This window comes from Pan troglodytes, chromosome 1 (genome assembly GCF_028858775.2).
Source record: "Pan troglodytes isolate AG18354 chromosome 1, NHGRI_mPanTro3-v2.0_pri, whole genome shotgun sequence".
Classification (NCBI taxonomy): Eukaryota; Metazoa; Chordata; class Mammalia; order Primates; family Hominidae; genus Pan; species Pan troglodytes.
In genome coordinates this window covers 197,539,705-197,555,206 of record NC_072398.2, presented here as the reverse complement: position 1 = coordinate 197,555,206, position 15,502 = coordinate 197,539,705, and the positions used below count along the sequence as shown (strand labels likewise).

The 15,502-nt window shown below is 43.1% G+C and overlaps 1 protein-coding gene across 6 annotated transcripts in view; it reads right to left on the bottom strand.

Annotated features, from left to right (window-relative positions):
• Nucleotides 1–12,171, bottom strand: part of PHC2 (polyhomeotic homolog 2) — a 107,563-nt gene extending 95,392 nt beyond the window's left edge. For 3 of the 6 annotated variants that reach the window (XM_009453241.2, XM_054665555.1, XM_054665559.1), the window contains exon 1: nucleotides 12,053–12,171. The gene's annotated coding sequence lies outside the window, so the exon portion shown is untranslated. Of the gene's footprint in view, nucleotides 1–11,255; nucleotides 11,662–12,052 lie in introns of those variants that run through there. The other 3 variants (XM_009453247.4, XM_063783040.1, XM_009453269.4) reach the window with 2 other exon arrangements.
• Nucleotides 12,172–15,502: the final 3,331 nt, after the last annotated feature.

The window sequence follows — 15,502 nt, the reverse complement described above, 5'->3', positions numbered from 1 at the left end:
TTTGTGGAATGCTTGCCCAGTGTAAAGCCCTGTATAGCATAGTGTTTAATAGCATGGCCTTTTGAAATCAAACTGTCTGCCTTGGTTCAGGTCCTGGCCCCATTATTTACTAACTGCATCGCTTTGGCCAAGTTACCTAACTTCTCTGTGCACTTCCCATTTAAAACAGAACCCCCATTATGGGAGTTGCTATGAAGAATAAATGAGTAAATACATTTCAAATGCTTACACCAGTGCCTGGCACATAGTAAAGACTACATACATGTTTGCCGAAATTATTATTATACATGTTATATTAGTTGGTTGTTGTCTTTATTAAGTCATAATATTTTCTCTCAAAATGAGCTAAGCAGTATGATAAGTGACTACCCTCATTTAGTCCCCTGTTGCTGCCATAAAAACGATGACAAACTTAGTGGCTTAAAACAGCAGAAACTTATTCTCTCACAGTTCTGGAGGCCTGAAGTTCAATATTAGCTTCACTGGGTGGAAATCAAGGGGTCAGCAGGCTGTGCTCTCCCTCTGGAGGTTCTACGGAAGAATCTATCCACTCTTTGCCTCTGTGTTTACATTGTCTCCATGTTGTCTGTGTCTCCCTCTGCCTCTCTAAGGACACTTGTGATTGTATTTAGGGCCCACCCAGATATAACCTCCATGTCCATTGTCTCCACCTTGTCTGTGTCTCCTTCTGCCTCTCTCTCTTTTTTATTTTTTTTGAGACAGAGTCTCGCTCTGTCGCCCAGGCTGGAGTGCAGTGGCGCGATCTCAGCTCACTGCAAGCTCCGCCTCCTGGGTTCATGCCATTCTCCTGCCTCAGCCTCCTGAGTAGCTGGGACTATAGGCGCCCACTACCACGCCTGGCTAATTTTTTGTATTTTTAGTAGAGACGGGGTTTCACCGTGTTAGCCAGGATGGTCTCGATCTCCTGACCTCGTGATCCACCCGCCTCGGCCTCCCAAAGTGCTGGGATTACAGGCGTGAGCCACCGCGCCCAGCCACCTCTCTCTTATAAGGACACTTGTGATTGTATTTAGCGCCCACCCAGATATAACCCCCCCATGTCAAGATCCTTAATTTAATCACATCTGCAAATATTCCTTTTCCTTATAAGGTAATTTTTACAAGTTCTGGGGATAAGGACCTAATATATTTGGGTGGTCATTATTCAGCCTACTACTTATCACTAGGGAAGGCTGATGTGGTGTGGAAATTATTACATAAACAACATTTATTTTTAAAGGATATTTAGCTCTCTCTACAACAAACCTGTTATGCAACCATGTTTCAAGGCACAATCCATTCGCCTAGAGATAGGTCCCAAAACTGTAAGCATAGTATCTACAATGAACTATAACACCACAATAGTGCTAACATACAAACTCAAATCTATACAGTTATGAAACTGATCACAAACTTTGGGGGAGGGAAACGCGCCTAGACCTTATGATTCAAATAAAACAGCTTACTAAGATCGCTAGTAAGAATCAAGAAGATAAAGAGAAACTAGATTTGGTGATGGCAGTTATAACTAAAGGAAGATTGAAAAAAATCAGCTCACTCTTAATGACCACAGGTACTGGAATTCAAAGCCTGCATGTTCACCCTACATTACACAGCAATGAAGAACTTCCATTCTAGAGTCAGTCCTCAGTTCAAAATCTGGCTAATGTATTCATGATTTGAACTCGGACAAGTTATTTCACCTCTTTTTTTTTTTCTTTTTTCTTTCCTTTTTGTCACCCAGGCTGGAGTGTGGTGGCACGATCATAGTTCACTGCAACCTTGACCTCTTGGGCTCAAGTGATCCTCCCACCTCAGCCTCCTGAGTAGCTGAGACCACAGGTGCATACTACCACACCTGGCTTATTTTTAAATTTTTTTGTAGAGACAAGGTCTTGCCACGTTGCCCAGATTAGTCTCGAACTCTTGAGCTCAAGTGATCCTCCTGCCTCAGCCTCCCAACGTGCTGTGATTACAGGTGTAAGCCACTGTGCCCAGACTATTTTCACCTCTTTGAGCCTGTTTCTTCATCTGTAAGATGGAAATGACATGAGTACTTACCTCAGAGTAGCTGTGAGGATTAAATAAGAATAACGTAATGCTCTAGCATGACAATTATCATCTATGAGCACTCAATAAGTTGTAATTCCAATTATTATTATGTAATAAACACTACCGTTTCTAATACAACTCCATCTCTTCTATTTCAGGAGAAATATTGTCTTATCTTCAGTTTCTTTATTGTCAGGAGCTATTCCTCTGGGGACTGTGATCTCATGGGGGAAAGGCACCCACATGAGAAAAGCAAAGAAAACAATGTAGTCTACAATTCTGGTATGCATATCCTTGGGGAAACAGGAAAAGAGGAATAAAGACGGGACTTTGTAAGCTAGTAAAGGACAGGAAGTAGGGCAAAGTGTGTGACTAAGAGCGCTGACACACAGTACTTGAGGTTGGGGGAAATAAGAAAAAAAATAAGAATTTAAATAGCAGAAGTCTAAGTAAAGGGATGTAAAATAGATGCATTCTCTACAGGAACTTATTAAATGATTAGAACTTTGCACTCTGGAAATATGAAGGCTGAAAGGAAGGAGTTATGGGTGATGTCATGAGGAGTACAGACAAGATAAACCCAAATGAGCTCATTTCAACATACCAGAACCCCAGTCCCGGGACTGAGATGAAATAGAGGATAGACAAGAGAAGCTGAAAACTCAAGAACGTTTGTGTTTAGGACAAATAAAACACTGCAAGCAACTCCAAGACATGGGTGGTGTGTTGTTTCTCAGTATTTCCAGCAGTGAGTCTAGTATCTCACATGCCATTAACAAACTGGGGTTGAATGAACAAACATATATATTCAAGAGTAAACATACTGGCAGTAGACGAGAAGGCTCATTAAAGGTTCTTCGCTAACTGCATGATTCCGTCTCTGGTCTCACTCCTGCCCAAACCACCCTTCACATTGCTGATGTGTTCTTTCTAAAAGGCAGATCTGATCTTGTTACTCCTAAGGGCTTTAACAGCTCCCTATGGCCTCCACCATAAAGTCCAAATTCCTTAGCCTGGTAAACCAAGCCTTTTGTGATTTGATGCCAGCCTACTTTTCAGCCTTATTTCTGCAATGACCCTCCTCAAATGTTCTGCTGTGGTCTTGAAAGGTTGTTTGGAGGTCCCCCCATATGTGTTCTCTCAAGCAAATACAACCTCACCTTTGCAGACATTGCTTCTGTCTGGCTGAGAAGCTCCCTCTTACCCTGTCACTTTCTCCAGAAAACTTTTCCTAACATTTCTAAGCAGGGACCATACTTCTATTATGGTACTAAGTACAATACCATAATTAATGTTTCCATGTCTTTCTTTCTTTAGAAACCTCGGTAGTACCAGGCCTGGGTTCTCCTCATCTTTGAATCCCCAGCTGCTAGAGTGAGGTATAGAAGCTTATTAAATGTTTGTTGAATAAATAAATATGGTTGTAGAGGCCAAAAATAGAAATAAAGCTTAAATACTCAGGTAAACAAAGACAGAAGGATACTAAAAGGATGGGCAAGCCCATCCCTGTAATCAGAAGATTTTGTCATGGCTTGAAGCTACAATACACCCTTCCAACTGAGCTCTGTTATCATGATCAGAAACCAAATTTTTGGCTGGTTATACAATGGGCCTGACCTAGTACCACATTCCCTACTTATATTATTCCAAACCATTTCTAATACTCTGCCTTTGAGAAAGCAATTTCATTTTCACGTGCTTTAGTGTCACCATCTTATGTGAAGTAACCTCTATTTCAAAATGCCCTAAAAGCCAAGTTCTGCCCTCTTATTCTAATTCTCATTTTCTCTCTCTCTTACTAGGTGGAATGGAAAACTTCCTTGGTAATTTAAGAATGAGAATAGTCTGAGCCTAAATTTACTGTATACTTTAGGCAAGTTATTATACCTTTATACATCTCAACTTTCTCTTCCTTCAAATATCAATTCTATCTAGGAGGCCCCAGGAAATAAAGAAAGGTAAAACCTACACAATTCTTATTATGTACCTCACATTATTAACCTGTTTAATTCTATAATTCTTCGAGGTAGGGACCGTGATTCTCCCCCACTATACCCAAGAAGACTAGAGCAGAGAGAGTACAGATGGAAGGCGGCTGGGAAGTTCACAGCTCATGAGTGGCAGAGGCAAGGCTGGAACCCCAGCATTATGGCTCTAGTGTCCCTGCAGTGAACCCTTACCTCCAACTGCCTCTCTGCAGGCCAGCGGAAGATACTGTGCTTGGAACATAACTCTAGCACATTAAAGTATTAAAGGGCTTAAAAAGTATATACTTTTTCAAACAAATGCAAGCCTTATTTGTAACTGAAAACAAAATAAAAGTGGGAAGAGAAGGAATGGAGACACTGAATGGTAGGCTTCAGATATGGGACAGTTTCATATTTCAATCCAAATGCATTTTACAGCCAAGATTTTAAGACCTGAAACCATCCGTCCCGTACAGCTAAAATAAGAAGGATCTCATGATTTTAGCCATCAAGGAGACGGATGTGTCCTACACTGGTACTATATCTAAAATTAAAATGACACTGTCACTAGATGAACATCTACTTTGGGGTATGGCTTTATGGACCAATGAATTAGTTTTTTCTCAGGAGCAGCAACCAAAGAACAGAAATAACAGAAGATACACGCCTGTTAAGCTTTTTGTACAGAAGCAGAATTTTATTTCTAGAAACAGCATTAAATATTTAATTAAGTTCACATTACCCTGTACTAAAAAAATTAATTTGGGGCAAAACTTGGAAGAACTAGGTGTAATGCAGTACTTTCAAATTATCAACTGCTTATAATTATATTTCCTTCTGGACAATGGAAATACATATTTTTTATTTAGAAAGTGCTGAATAAGGCCGGACACATGACTGATGCCTGTAATCCCAGCACTATGGGAGGCCAAGGAGGGCGGATCACGAGGTCAGGAGTTCAACACCACCCTGGACAACGTGGTGAAACCACATCTCTACCAAAAATACAAAAATTAGCCAGGCATGGTGGCACACACCTGTAGTCCTGCTATTCGGGAGGCTGAGGCAGGAGAATTGCTTGAACCTGGGAGGCGGAGGTTGCAGTGATCCAAGATTGCACCACTGCACTCCAGCCAGGTCAACAGAACGAGACTCCATCTCAAAAAAACAACAACAACAACAACAAAAAAAAAACAAAAAAAAAGAAAGTGCTGAATATTTGTTGAGTAAATTAATACTATTATAGAGATTGATTCATTAATACTATTTTAGAGATAGATTCATTTCCAGATGGTTCCTTAAAAGGAACGGGTGCCTTATAATAGTCATCATTTGTTCTGGAGAACTTACTCCTCAAGTCTCTTGAAAAGTCTAAAGCCACCTTTATCTGTACCCATGGTTTCTACATCTTTTCTTCCCCCATTAGAAAGAGAACAGAGAAAGATCAGGTTACATTGCTTCTGTGGGCCTGTAAAAATTCCTGCGAGGTTCTCTCTTCTGTCAGGAAAAGTTTCCCTGGCAACCATATTTACACACTCACTCAATTCCCTCCCCTCCTTTGATTCACTGGTGGGTATAAAAATTAATTTGCATTGATTTGCTGAAGCTTACAAGTTAATCATTCTAATAGACTCACAAAATTTTAGACGCTGGTCTCTCTGCCCAAAACTTGTTTCTCAAAGGGCCTGTTTACTTTCTTTAGAAATTTGAATGTAATTATCTTCAGTTTAAATATTTTTAAATACATTTAATATGTATTCGGAATGTTTCTGGCTTCAGGTAGAGAAAATAATATTTTTCTAAGGGCATCTGGCCTATATTATTAGTTAGGACGATCAAGAAACAAAGAGATACTTTAGTTCTGAGTAAGCAAGGAGTCAGATTCTTATCCAGCCATAATAAGGCCCTGGAAGATAAAAGTCAAGGACCAAAACAAAAAGTCTGGGTCACATGAAATGATGAATCAGGCCTAAGATTCTGGGTGATCAGAGGTCAGGACCTGGATAACAGGAATGGGACATGAATTATCAAGAATTGAGTTTCATTAATTCATCCACTAAGTATTTGCTGTGCATCTACTAGGGCATGGTGTCGGGAAAAGAGCAGTGAATAAGCCAGACACAGATGTACCCTCATAAAATTTAAGAGTCAAATATCTGAATAGTGAACAAATGTTGACTTTATTATTGAACCAAGTATCTTTGGACTAGGGGTGCTCACTGTATAATTTCCTATAAGGGCCAGAATTGGTTTCAGACTAGGAATGGCACAGAGACCTATAGATAAAGATAAATTCAAGAAGTCTTCACTGGAGTAGATAAGTTGGCAAGTCAAGCAGTCTTGGACATATACAACGTTTCTTTACATTTAACCTTCAACAACAATATATGAGCCTATCACAGGAAACAAGGCTGGATACTTTGCAATATACCTACGTTTTATAAAGAATAAAGTGAAAGCCGATAAAGGTATGAGTTATTCTTAAGCTCTTTTAACAACCATTTACTGAGCATCTGTGACATTCAAGAAATAGTTTTAGGAACTGAAGTTAAGGGTATGAAAAAGACATGGTCCCTAGCAATTATAACAATGTGGTAAATGCTATAATGAGATGCTAAAGTACGAAGAAACATCAAAGAGGAAGATTACTAATTCTTAAAAAGCAAGCTGGGAAATGCCTTCTGAGAGGTAATGCTTGAATTGAGTCTTAAAAGATAAGTAGAAAATTTTGTTTTAAGCTGGTAAATGTTGGCGTAATTTGTTACACAGCAATGGGTAACTACTACAGTGCCTTATGGAGACCATGCCACAGCATAACTAGGAGACTATGGAGAAGACCCAGCCCAGCCATGTAAACTGTGTTTCATGATGTATACTGCAGTTTATATTGGACATCTCTTTATATTTTTCTTCTCACGTTTTCTTAGGCTCACCTGGTCCATGTTGGGCATAGAAAATGAGAACAAACACTCTGAACGGGGATAAGACAGGTAATGGGAGGAGGCAACACAATCTCAGTCTTGTCTGATTTCCCCCACAAAGGAATCCAGGTTGGTTGGCGTAGGACTTGGTCAAGTGGTAAGTGTCAAGTGATGTCAGGACTTGGTCAAATCATTACTCAGAGAGACCAGAAGTGAGAGGAGCAAGAGGATGAGTAAAAATTGTTTCTGAGAGAACCATAACCATGAAACCCAGAAAAACCTAATTGGTTCTCAGTTCACTAATCACTTTCCTATTTCTTTCCTAAAGCCAAAAATGAGAGAAAATAGAAGTTTCTGTTTTTCATGATTCATGTGGGTAGATGAAGGAACAGAGTAAGCAACAAAGGCAGGACAGAACAGAAGCATTCCAGACAATGGTGGCAACCAGTGGGGTTCAAAGCTGCTGGGGGGTGGGGTCCATGGTTTGAGGGTCAAAGGGTGGCATCAACGTGGTTAAAAAGGCACCAGATGAGGGCAGACAAGTTGTAGTGTACCTGTTCCACTCCAATTTCTGTTTCAGTACGTTGAAAAATGGTCTCCATATCTTCCCATGAACAAATGGGTATACCTGACTACAAAAGGAATAGAAATGAACTTGTGTTGTATTTAAACTGGGAGTAACAATAGCATCAGGACTATAACTCTCTCCAGTAATACCCTCAAAACATGGTGGATGAGTTTCCAGAAGTCAGTCTAAGTAAGCAATTCCTTGCCTCTTTATTCTCTATTCTCTTCATATTGACTGGGCATTTCCTTTTGCCCTTCACACCAGCAAACTCACAGAGTCCAAAATGAGGGGACCATAGGAAAATGTGATTGTGCAGCATGACACAGCAAGGACTTAGGCCACCTACCCAAAACAAAGGCCACAGCACAAAATGCTTTCCTACCTTCAGGAGGTAGTACAGATACCTTCAGGCAGAACTGGGTATATAATTTGTGGGGCCTGGTGCAAAATGAAATTGTAGAACCCCCTTGTTAAAAATCATTAAGAATTTCAAGACAGCAACAAGAGAGTATTAAACCAAGCATGGGGCCCCTCTAAACACAGGGCCCTGGGAGACTGCACAGGCTGCATACCCACAAAGCTGGCCCTGACTTCAGAGACAGTATAGCATGATCCTTCAGGAAAGCTTTAGAGTCTGAGCTGGATCCAAATCCCATCTGTGCCACTCATTAGCTATGTGACCTCTGGCAATTTACTTAGTCTTTCCGTGCTGCCAAGAGGTTGTGTGGTTATAATCTGGTGCTGGGAAGATTAAATGGGATAATGAACAGAATGTATACAAAGAGCTTAGCACAATGCCTAGCACATAGTGAGCACTCAATAAACGACAGCTACACTATTACTGTTCAGTGAAACATTCAGGTAGTTATCAAAGCAGTAAGTTTAAGAAATGAACTGCTGACTTGCTATTAAGGATATGAAAGAAAAAGAATAATATTTTAGGTCAACTAAAATAATGAAGCAGACAGGGAAAATTAATCTTCCGCTTGACTGTGCTGCCTTCACTAATCACTTTTCTATTTCTTTTCTTCCTTTCATTGCCAAACATACAAAAGGTGATCCACATGCTGTCTCCACTTCTTATCGGCATCTCATGCCACAGTTCTCTCTCATGGGGGGTGGCTTTTAATATCCCCATGGCCACCCCCGCCACTCTACTGAAGCTATCATTTTCAAAAAGTTACTAATGACCTTCTGTTTACTAAGTATAATGAATGTTTCCCACTCTTTCTGTACAATTTCAAACTGCTGACGAATTTCTGCAGCTCAAAACTTTTTCTTCTCTTGACTTCTGTGATACTACACTCTCATGGTTAATAGCATGTCTAACTGGCCTTGGCATCTGTCAGGTACACAACAAATGGTGGTGAATAGAATGCATTTGTTGGATGAATACATTAGATGGTTCTCTTGCTTCTTTTCTTATTTTCTACCATACGGACTCCATGTCTTCTCCCTCCCTCCCTAAATGTGGGATATATCTTCAAGCCTCAGTCTTTCATCCTCTATTCTATTTCTATGCTGTTACCAGCAGTGAACTCAGCTAATCATATGGCTTCAATTATCACCATTTTTTTTTCTTTTCTCAACTCCTATAATACCACGCATTAAGCATCTCAAAAAGGTACTAAATGACTGCTATACATTTGTGATTTCATTTAGTCCTCACAACTATATTGGGTAGGTGGCATTATTACAGATGAAGAAACTGAAGTCAAAGTCATGTAGCAAGTATCTGGTAGAACTGGGATCCAAATCTTTGTTTAGGTGAGAATAACCCCCATACTACACCACCACTCTCATTTTCCTGTCTCCTCCACATCACAAATACAGGATAGTATTTGCACACAAGCAGGTGTTCAGTAAATACACTGATTGAGAAGATTGCTTAAATACCGCCCATGATTTTCCAGCACTTACAGTATCATCAATCTTAGCAGACCGTATTAAGCATGTCACCCCAGTGACACCTTCTTTACACGACTTGATCTGTAATATAATTCAAAACAGGAAATTTGCCAAAAACTCACCATAATCCATTCTAAAAATAAATGTGGTCTAAGCAAAGCAAAAAGGCCTTTATCTGATTCAAATATTAGAAGAGTTTTGGGGATGAGGTCCACTTTGCTACTTTGGGCCCAACCTTGCTCAGCTTCTAAATGATCAGGAAGTAAAAATAGGCTGGCTAGTTGATGGCTAATGAGGTTAAATGGACTATTTATAGTTCTAGAGATAGATGCTAAGACAGCAGAATGGGATTTTCTCTGCTCTGTTAGCTAAGACCTCATTAAAAGAAGCCCAATGCATGAGACATGGGTGGAAACTGGGATGAAGAGAAGAGGATAATAGTAAGGAGGGAGGGTGAACAGAAAGGAGGCGGCATTGGAAAGCCTATGGAGGGCCTGGCCCAGTCTGGCAGATCCACTGCTGTTGTGCACAGCTGGCACCATGCAACAGTGGGCTCAGCTGCATGTGCACGATTCATGGTCTCAGTCCCGGACTACTTGCCCTGACCCATCTCACACTCCAATCCTCTCTTAATCCAGATCCTTCCAGCTTCTGATCTTACTACTTATTTCCCCAGGTCTCACAAATTTGACATTCAGCATTGCTTCCCTAGTTATGGTCATGTATTCTCTTTTTGTATAATTTAGATTTGCCCTTCTCAGATGCTGCCTCTAGTGCCAAACATTATGCCCAGTTTCAGGCCCTCTCCCTTGGAGCAACTGAAAACTACTCCTATTCAACCTCCACATGATGGACCCTTACTTGGAAAGATATGGGTGACAAAGACCAGGAATGAGGCTCAGAAAAACTGATGAGGGGAAAATATGGGGGAGAAAACAATAAGAAAAATATCACTGGACAACTGTGCTGGGAATAAGAAATTCTAGGCTACTTTTAGAAAGTTACATTACAGAGGAAGGAAAAAAAGCCATAGTTACAATAGAAAGCCATTCCCTAGAGATAACATATTCTTTATGTGGCTGCATTCGCTGTTCCCCCGCTTTGGCTGCCTTTTCAGTCCTTTCCAATTTTCTCTGCAAGGTAAACTCCTATTTATCCTTCAACACCTTGCTTAAATGTGTTCTCTGGAAAGCCCTCCCTGGTCCTCTCAGACAGCTAATTGTTCCCTCCTCTGTGCTTCCAAAGCCCTTTGCATTCACGTCTATTATGCTGTTAATCACTTTTACTAGCAATTTCATTTGTTTCTCCTACCACTTCTTTCAGGACAAGGACTAATTATCTTATTCATCTTTGCATCCCCAAGACATAGCAGAGTGCCTGGCATATGCCAAGTATTTGTTGTTGGGTGATAAAAGACATCAAGAGCAACGTGGAAGTGGAATTTGCACTTCACTTGCAAAATCAAATTGGTTTCTGGTACTTCTCAATTGTAACTGCATTTTCTCTTGATTTAGAAGGAACGACTTTAGACTCATAAAAGAAACTCTATTGATATCACGGGCGCATTAGCCGATTTTTCATCCCCACTGGTGATAGAAATATTTTTTCCCCCACACTTCCAAGAAACTCCCAGGGCAAGCTTAGTATCAGTGGCGCATCTCTCCTCCTACCATTTCTATTGTCGCAAAAGCTAAATTACACTGTGAGCCTAAAGCTGCCACCAGTCTTAGTGAATTGGGGGAGGGGGATAATTACAAGAAGACACTTCTGTAGCAGACCTGGGGAGGGGGGGAAGATGAATTTAAACCTCGCCTTATAAGAAATTTGTTAGACACTCACGTAGAACAGCCGCTTCCTCTGTGCATGACAGACCCGATCCAGGTGTCCAGCAGCGACCTTTTCCCATGGGTGTCAGGTCACTCAGCACAGAAAACAAGGGACCAGCGCCTTTCTAGGGCATCCCTCCTTCTCCAACCTTGGGGCCCGCTTTTCCTTTAGACGACTGTTCTCTCCTCCCAGTTCCAGCAACCCCCGGTTCCCTCTGCTGGTGCCCCCCACGCCACGCTTGACTCTGGGCCGAAAGTGCCAGCGGCTGCGCTGTCACGCCGCGGCTGGGGAGCGGGCGCCCCGGTCAGGCCCGACGCCCGGGTCTCACCGCACTCTGCGGGACAAGCGGAGCAGGCGCAGGCCGCGCAAGGCCACGGGCTGCCGCGGCGCGGGCCTCTCCGCGGGAGGGGGCTCGGTCCCCGGAGAAAGCGAGTCAGTGACGGGACCTTGGCCCGTTCCCGTTCCGGTTCCCGGCAGCACCCCGGCAAGCCTCGGCCCCAGGCTCTCCGCAGCCCTCCTCGCTGCGCGTTCCCGGCCCGGGGGCGCCGCGCTCTGCCGGTCGCCGGCCGGGACTGCGGGCTCCCAGCGCGGGCCCCACGCCGCGGACCAGGGGTCAGGCCGCCTGCCGCCCGCCTGTCCGTGCCCATGGCAATGCCCCGCCCCGCGCGGCCCGTCCCGGCCGAGCGCTCCGGCCCGACCGTGACAGCTGGGTGCCCAAAGGGTTAAGCCAGCAGCGCGGCGGCCGGTGTCCCCCGCGCGCTGCCCGTCAGCCGCGAGCTGGCCCCAGCGCGCACGCGCCCGCCCGTTACCTGCGGTCGCCTCGCGCTCCTCCTCCACCTGGCCGCTCTCTCCCGGGGGCCGCCCCTCAGCCCGCCCCCTCGGCTCGGCGCCGCGAACCCTGCTGGCTGTTCGGACGCTGCCCGCGGAGGAGGGGCGAGGGCGCTATTACCATATATTAGCATACCAGCGCGCGTCACGTGGCCGCTCCAGCCAATGGTCACCCTAGAAGGGCGGGGATTGGGCGGAACACGCCTTAGTGCTGCTCCCAGCCTGAACCGGTGGCCATGGCAACGGGCGGGTGGGCGGGGGAGTGGGGAGGTGCGGGAGCCCGGTGCCCCCGGGAGCATCTCCTCTACCTGAGCTCCACATGGCGACCACGCGCAGTTTTCCCACCTCGCGGATGGAGAGATTTGTCTCAGCCAGAGAGATCCAGATTCAGCCAACATTTATTGAGCACTTACCACGTGCCTTAACACTTCGCTGCAGAAAGTGATGTCTGTCCTATTAACCCCACTAGATAGTAGGGAAAGTGAAGGCTCAGAGAGGTTAGATCATTCGCTCAAGATCATACAACAACATTAAATGGCAAAAGTGGAGATCTAAGATCATTTTTGACTTCAGACCCGGGACAATGGCGAGTTTTTTAAAATCCAGCAGGGGTCTCCTAGCACCTCCTCACAATTTCAGGTGTACTGAGCAGTTGAGAAAATCCTTGTACATAATTTGTACAGAGTTTTACTGTTTCCTTACAGTGACCTTGGAGATTAATAGGCAGAATAGTTATGCCCGTATTACAAAGGAGAGAAAATGAGGCTCAGAGAGGCCATGTGACATAATTTAGGTCAAACAGCTGTTAAGAGCTAATGCTGAGTTACACTGATTTATACTGAAGCTCATTACTTTAGAAACTTTTAAATTCAGTCTTCTAACATGGTGGAATTAGTGTGACCATTCTATGGATTAAGAAACCGAGACTTTGGGAAGTTAAGCAAATTGCCCAACGTTATACAGCTAGTAAGTGGCAGATTTAGGGTTCAAATCCAGGTTTATCTGGCCCCCAAAGCTAGTCTCATTGTATCAGATTTATTTAATTTAGGATTGGACTTAGAATCCCTTCTCTAATAGAATTTTGTCTCCTCTCAAGATATGATGGTGTTACGTCTTAATCCCACAGCAAATATACCTGGTGACAAGTGACATGTGTTAAGGTCACAGAGGCTATATATTAAGAGAATAGAGTCACCAGGTAGGTAGGGGCACTGTAGAATTCTCTGTCTTTCCTTTGTTTTTTGTTTTTTTTTTGTTTGTCTTTTTTTTTTTTTTTTTTTTTTTTGAGTCCGATCTCGCTCTTGTCACCCAGACTGGAGTGCAATGGTGCGATCTTGGCTCACTGCAACCTCTGCGATCTTGGCTCACTGCAACCTCTGCCTGCTGGATTCAAGCTTTTCTCCTGACTCAGCCTCCTGAGTAGCTGGGATTACAGGCATCTGCCACCACACCCGGCTAATTTTTGTACTTTTAGTAGAGACAGGGTTTCGCCATGTTGGCCAGGCTGGTCTCGAACCCCTGACCTCAGGTGATCCGCCCGCCTTGGCCTCCCAAAGTGCTGGGATTACAGGCATAAGCCACCGCGTCCGGCTTATGCCTGTCTTTCCATTTTTACCTTAGGGATTTGATAGTTTAGCTAAAGGCACAGTAGTTTAAAAACACAAACATCTGTGTACAGACTTGTTTAGCTCAGTGATTCTCTAATTTTATTTATTTATTTATTTTTTAGAGACAGAATTATGCTCTGTCATCCAGGCTGGAGTGCAGTGGTGTGATCATAGCTCACTATAACATTGAACTCCTGGGTTCAAGTGATCCTCCTGCCTCAGCCTCCCGAGGAGTAGCTGTGACTACAGGCATGCACCCCAACACCCGGGTAATTGTTATGTTGCCCAGGTTTGTCTCGAACTTCTGGCCTCAAGCAATCTTCCTACTTGGGCTTCCCAAAACTCTGGGATTCACAGGTGTGAGCTACCACATCTGGCCATGGTTCTCTAACTTTAATATATTTATGGATTACTGGACAGGGCTCTATGCTTCAAACTAAATGTACTAAACTTTATAGGCATTTAAAGGGATCATCAAAGGTAATTTTGAATATATGTACATTTCACCTTCCTAGACTTCTTTAAAACCCAATTTCCTCCTAAAACATGACTGGTGCTTAAAAGCACAAACATAGAAGCAGACCTGCTTGGGTTAAAAATCCTGACTTGGCCACTCATTGACTGTATGACCTTGGGAAAGTTACTTAAACTCTCTGTACCTCAATTTCCTCATTTGTAAAATAGGATAGAAATGTTGTGAGAATTTAATGACTTACTCTGTGTGTGTGTGTGTAGGTATATATATATATATATATTTTTTTAACTTCCCAAAGTCTCGGTTTCATATATATATATAAACATTTCATATATAGGCCCCGGCCCAAGGATAAACCCTCCATAATTGATAGCTATTGTCATTTTTGTTATTATCCCAGGAGTTTTCCTAGGAACAGACAACCCACATGTACACAATATCTCAAGGCTTCCTAGCTAGCTTTGGAATTCTGAAGCTGCCTTCCTTCCCTCGTGGCATATTAAACAGCCTGTTGTGCTGCTGAAGGCTTGTTATCTCTCCAAATGACATTCTCTCTTCTTGGGACCATAAATAATTCCTGCACTCAAAGGAACTGGTTTCTCTTGCACATCTCCTAGCACCAAATTACTGGAGTTGCTCCTTGCAGAAGGGGATCTTGACAAACAGTGGAGCCATAAGTCAGGCTCCTTGAAACACTTTTATGAGCGCCTTAATGAGGGAGATGAGCCGTCATCAGGAACTCATCCCATCCTTCCTGACCACAGGAAATGAGCTTTTTGTGCTCAAAAGGTTTCCAAAGCTGAGGCGCAAAGAGTTTTCAGGAAGTGGGCCAGGGATGAGAAGTTGTTGACTCAGAGAATCCCAGGGCTAAACAGCCCCCATCCTGCCATTCACCCTAGAGGGTCAAATGACTCATGGTCTTATTGCAGCAATAGCACCAAAGGGTGGCGTGTGTATGTGTGTGTGTGTGTGTGTGGTGTTAATCCTCCCCACTTCCCCATATGTGCACACTCCAACAGCCAACCTATTACCCCCTGACAAAAAGATACCGCAGAATAGAACACTGGTTAAGAGCATTGTCTCTGGAATCAAAGATCCAGATTTGAATCCTGCTTCTACTACTCAACTATCTGTGTGATGTTAGGAAACTTGCTTAACCTACCTGCATATCAATTTCCACATCTGTAAAATGGAAATAATAACAGTGTCCATTTTATAGACTCTTGTTAGGATGAAATGAGTTACTAACGTAAACTGCTTAGAACACCCGATAGTATACACTAGAGATGTATTTGCTAATTAAACAAGAATAAATGTATAAATCCAGTACAAGCAATGTACTTTCTATA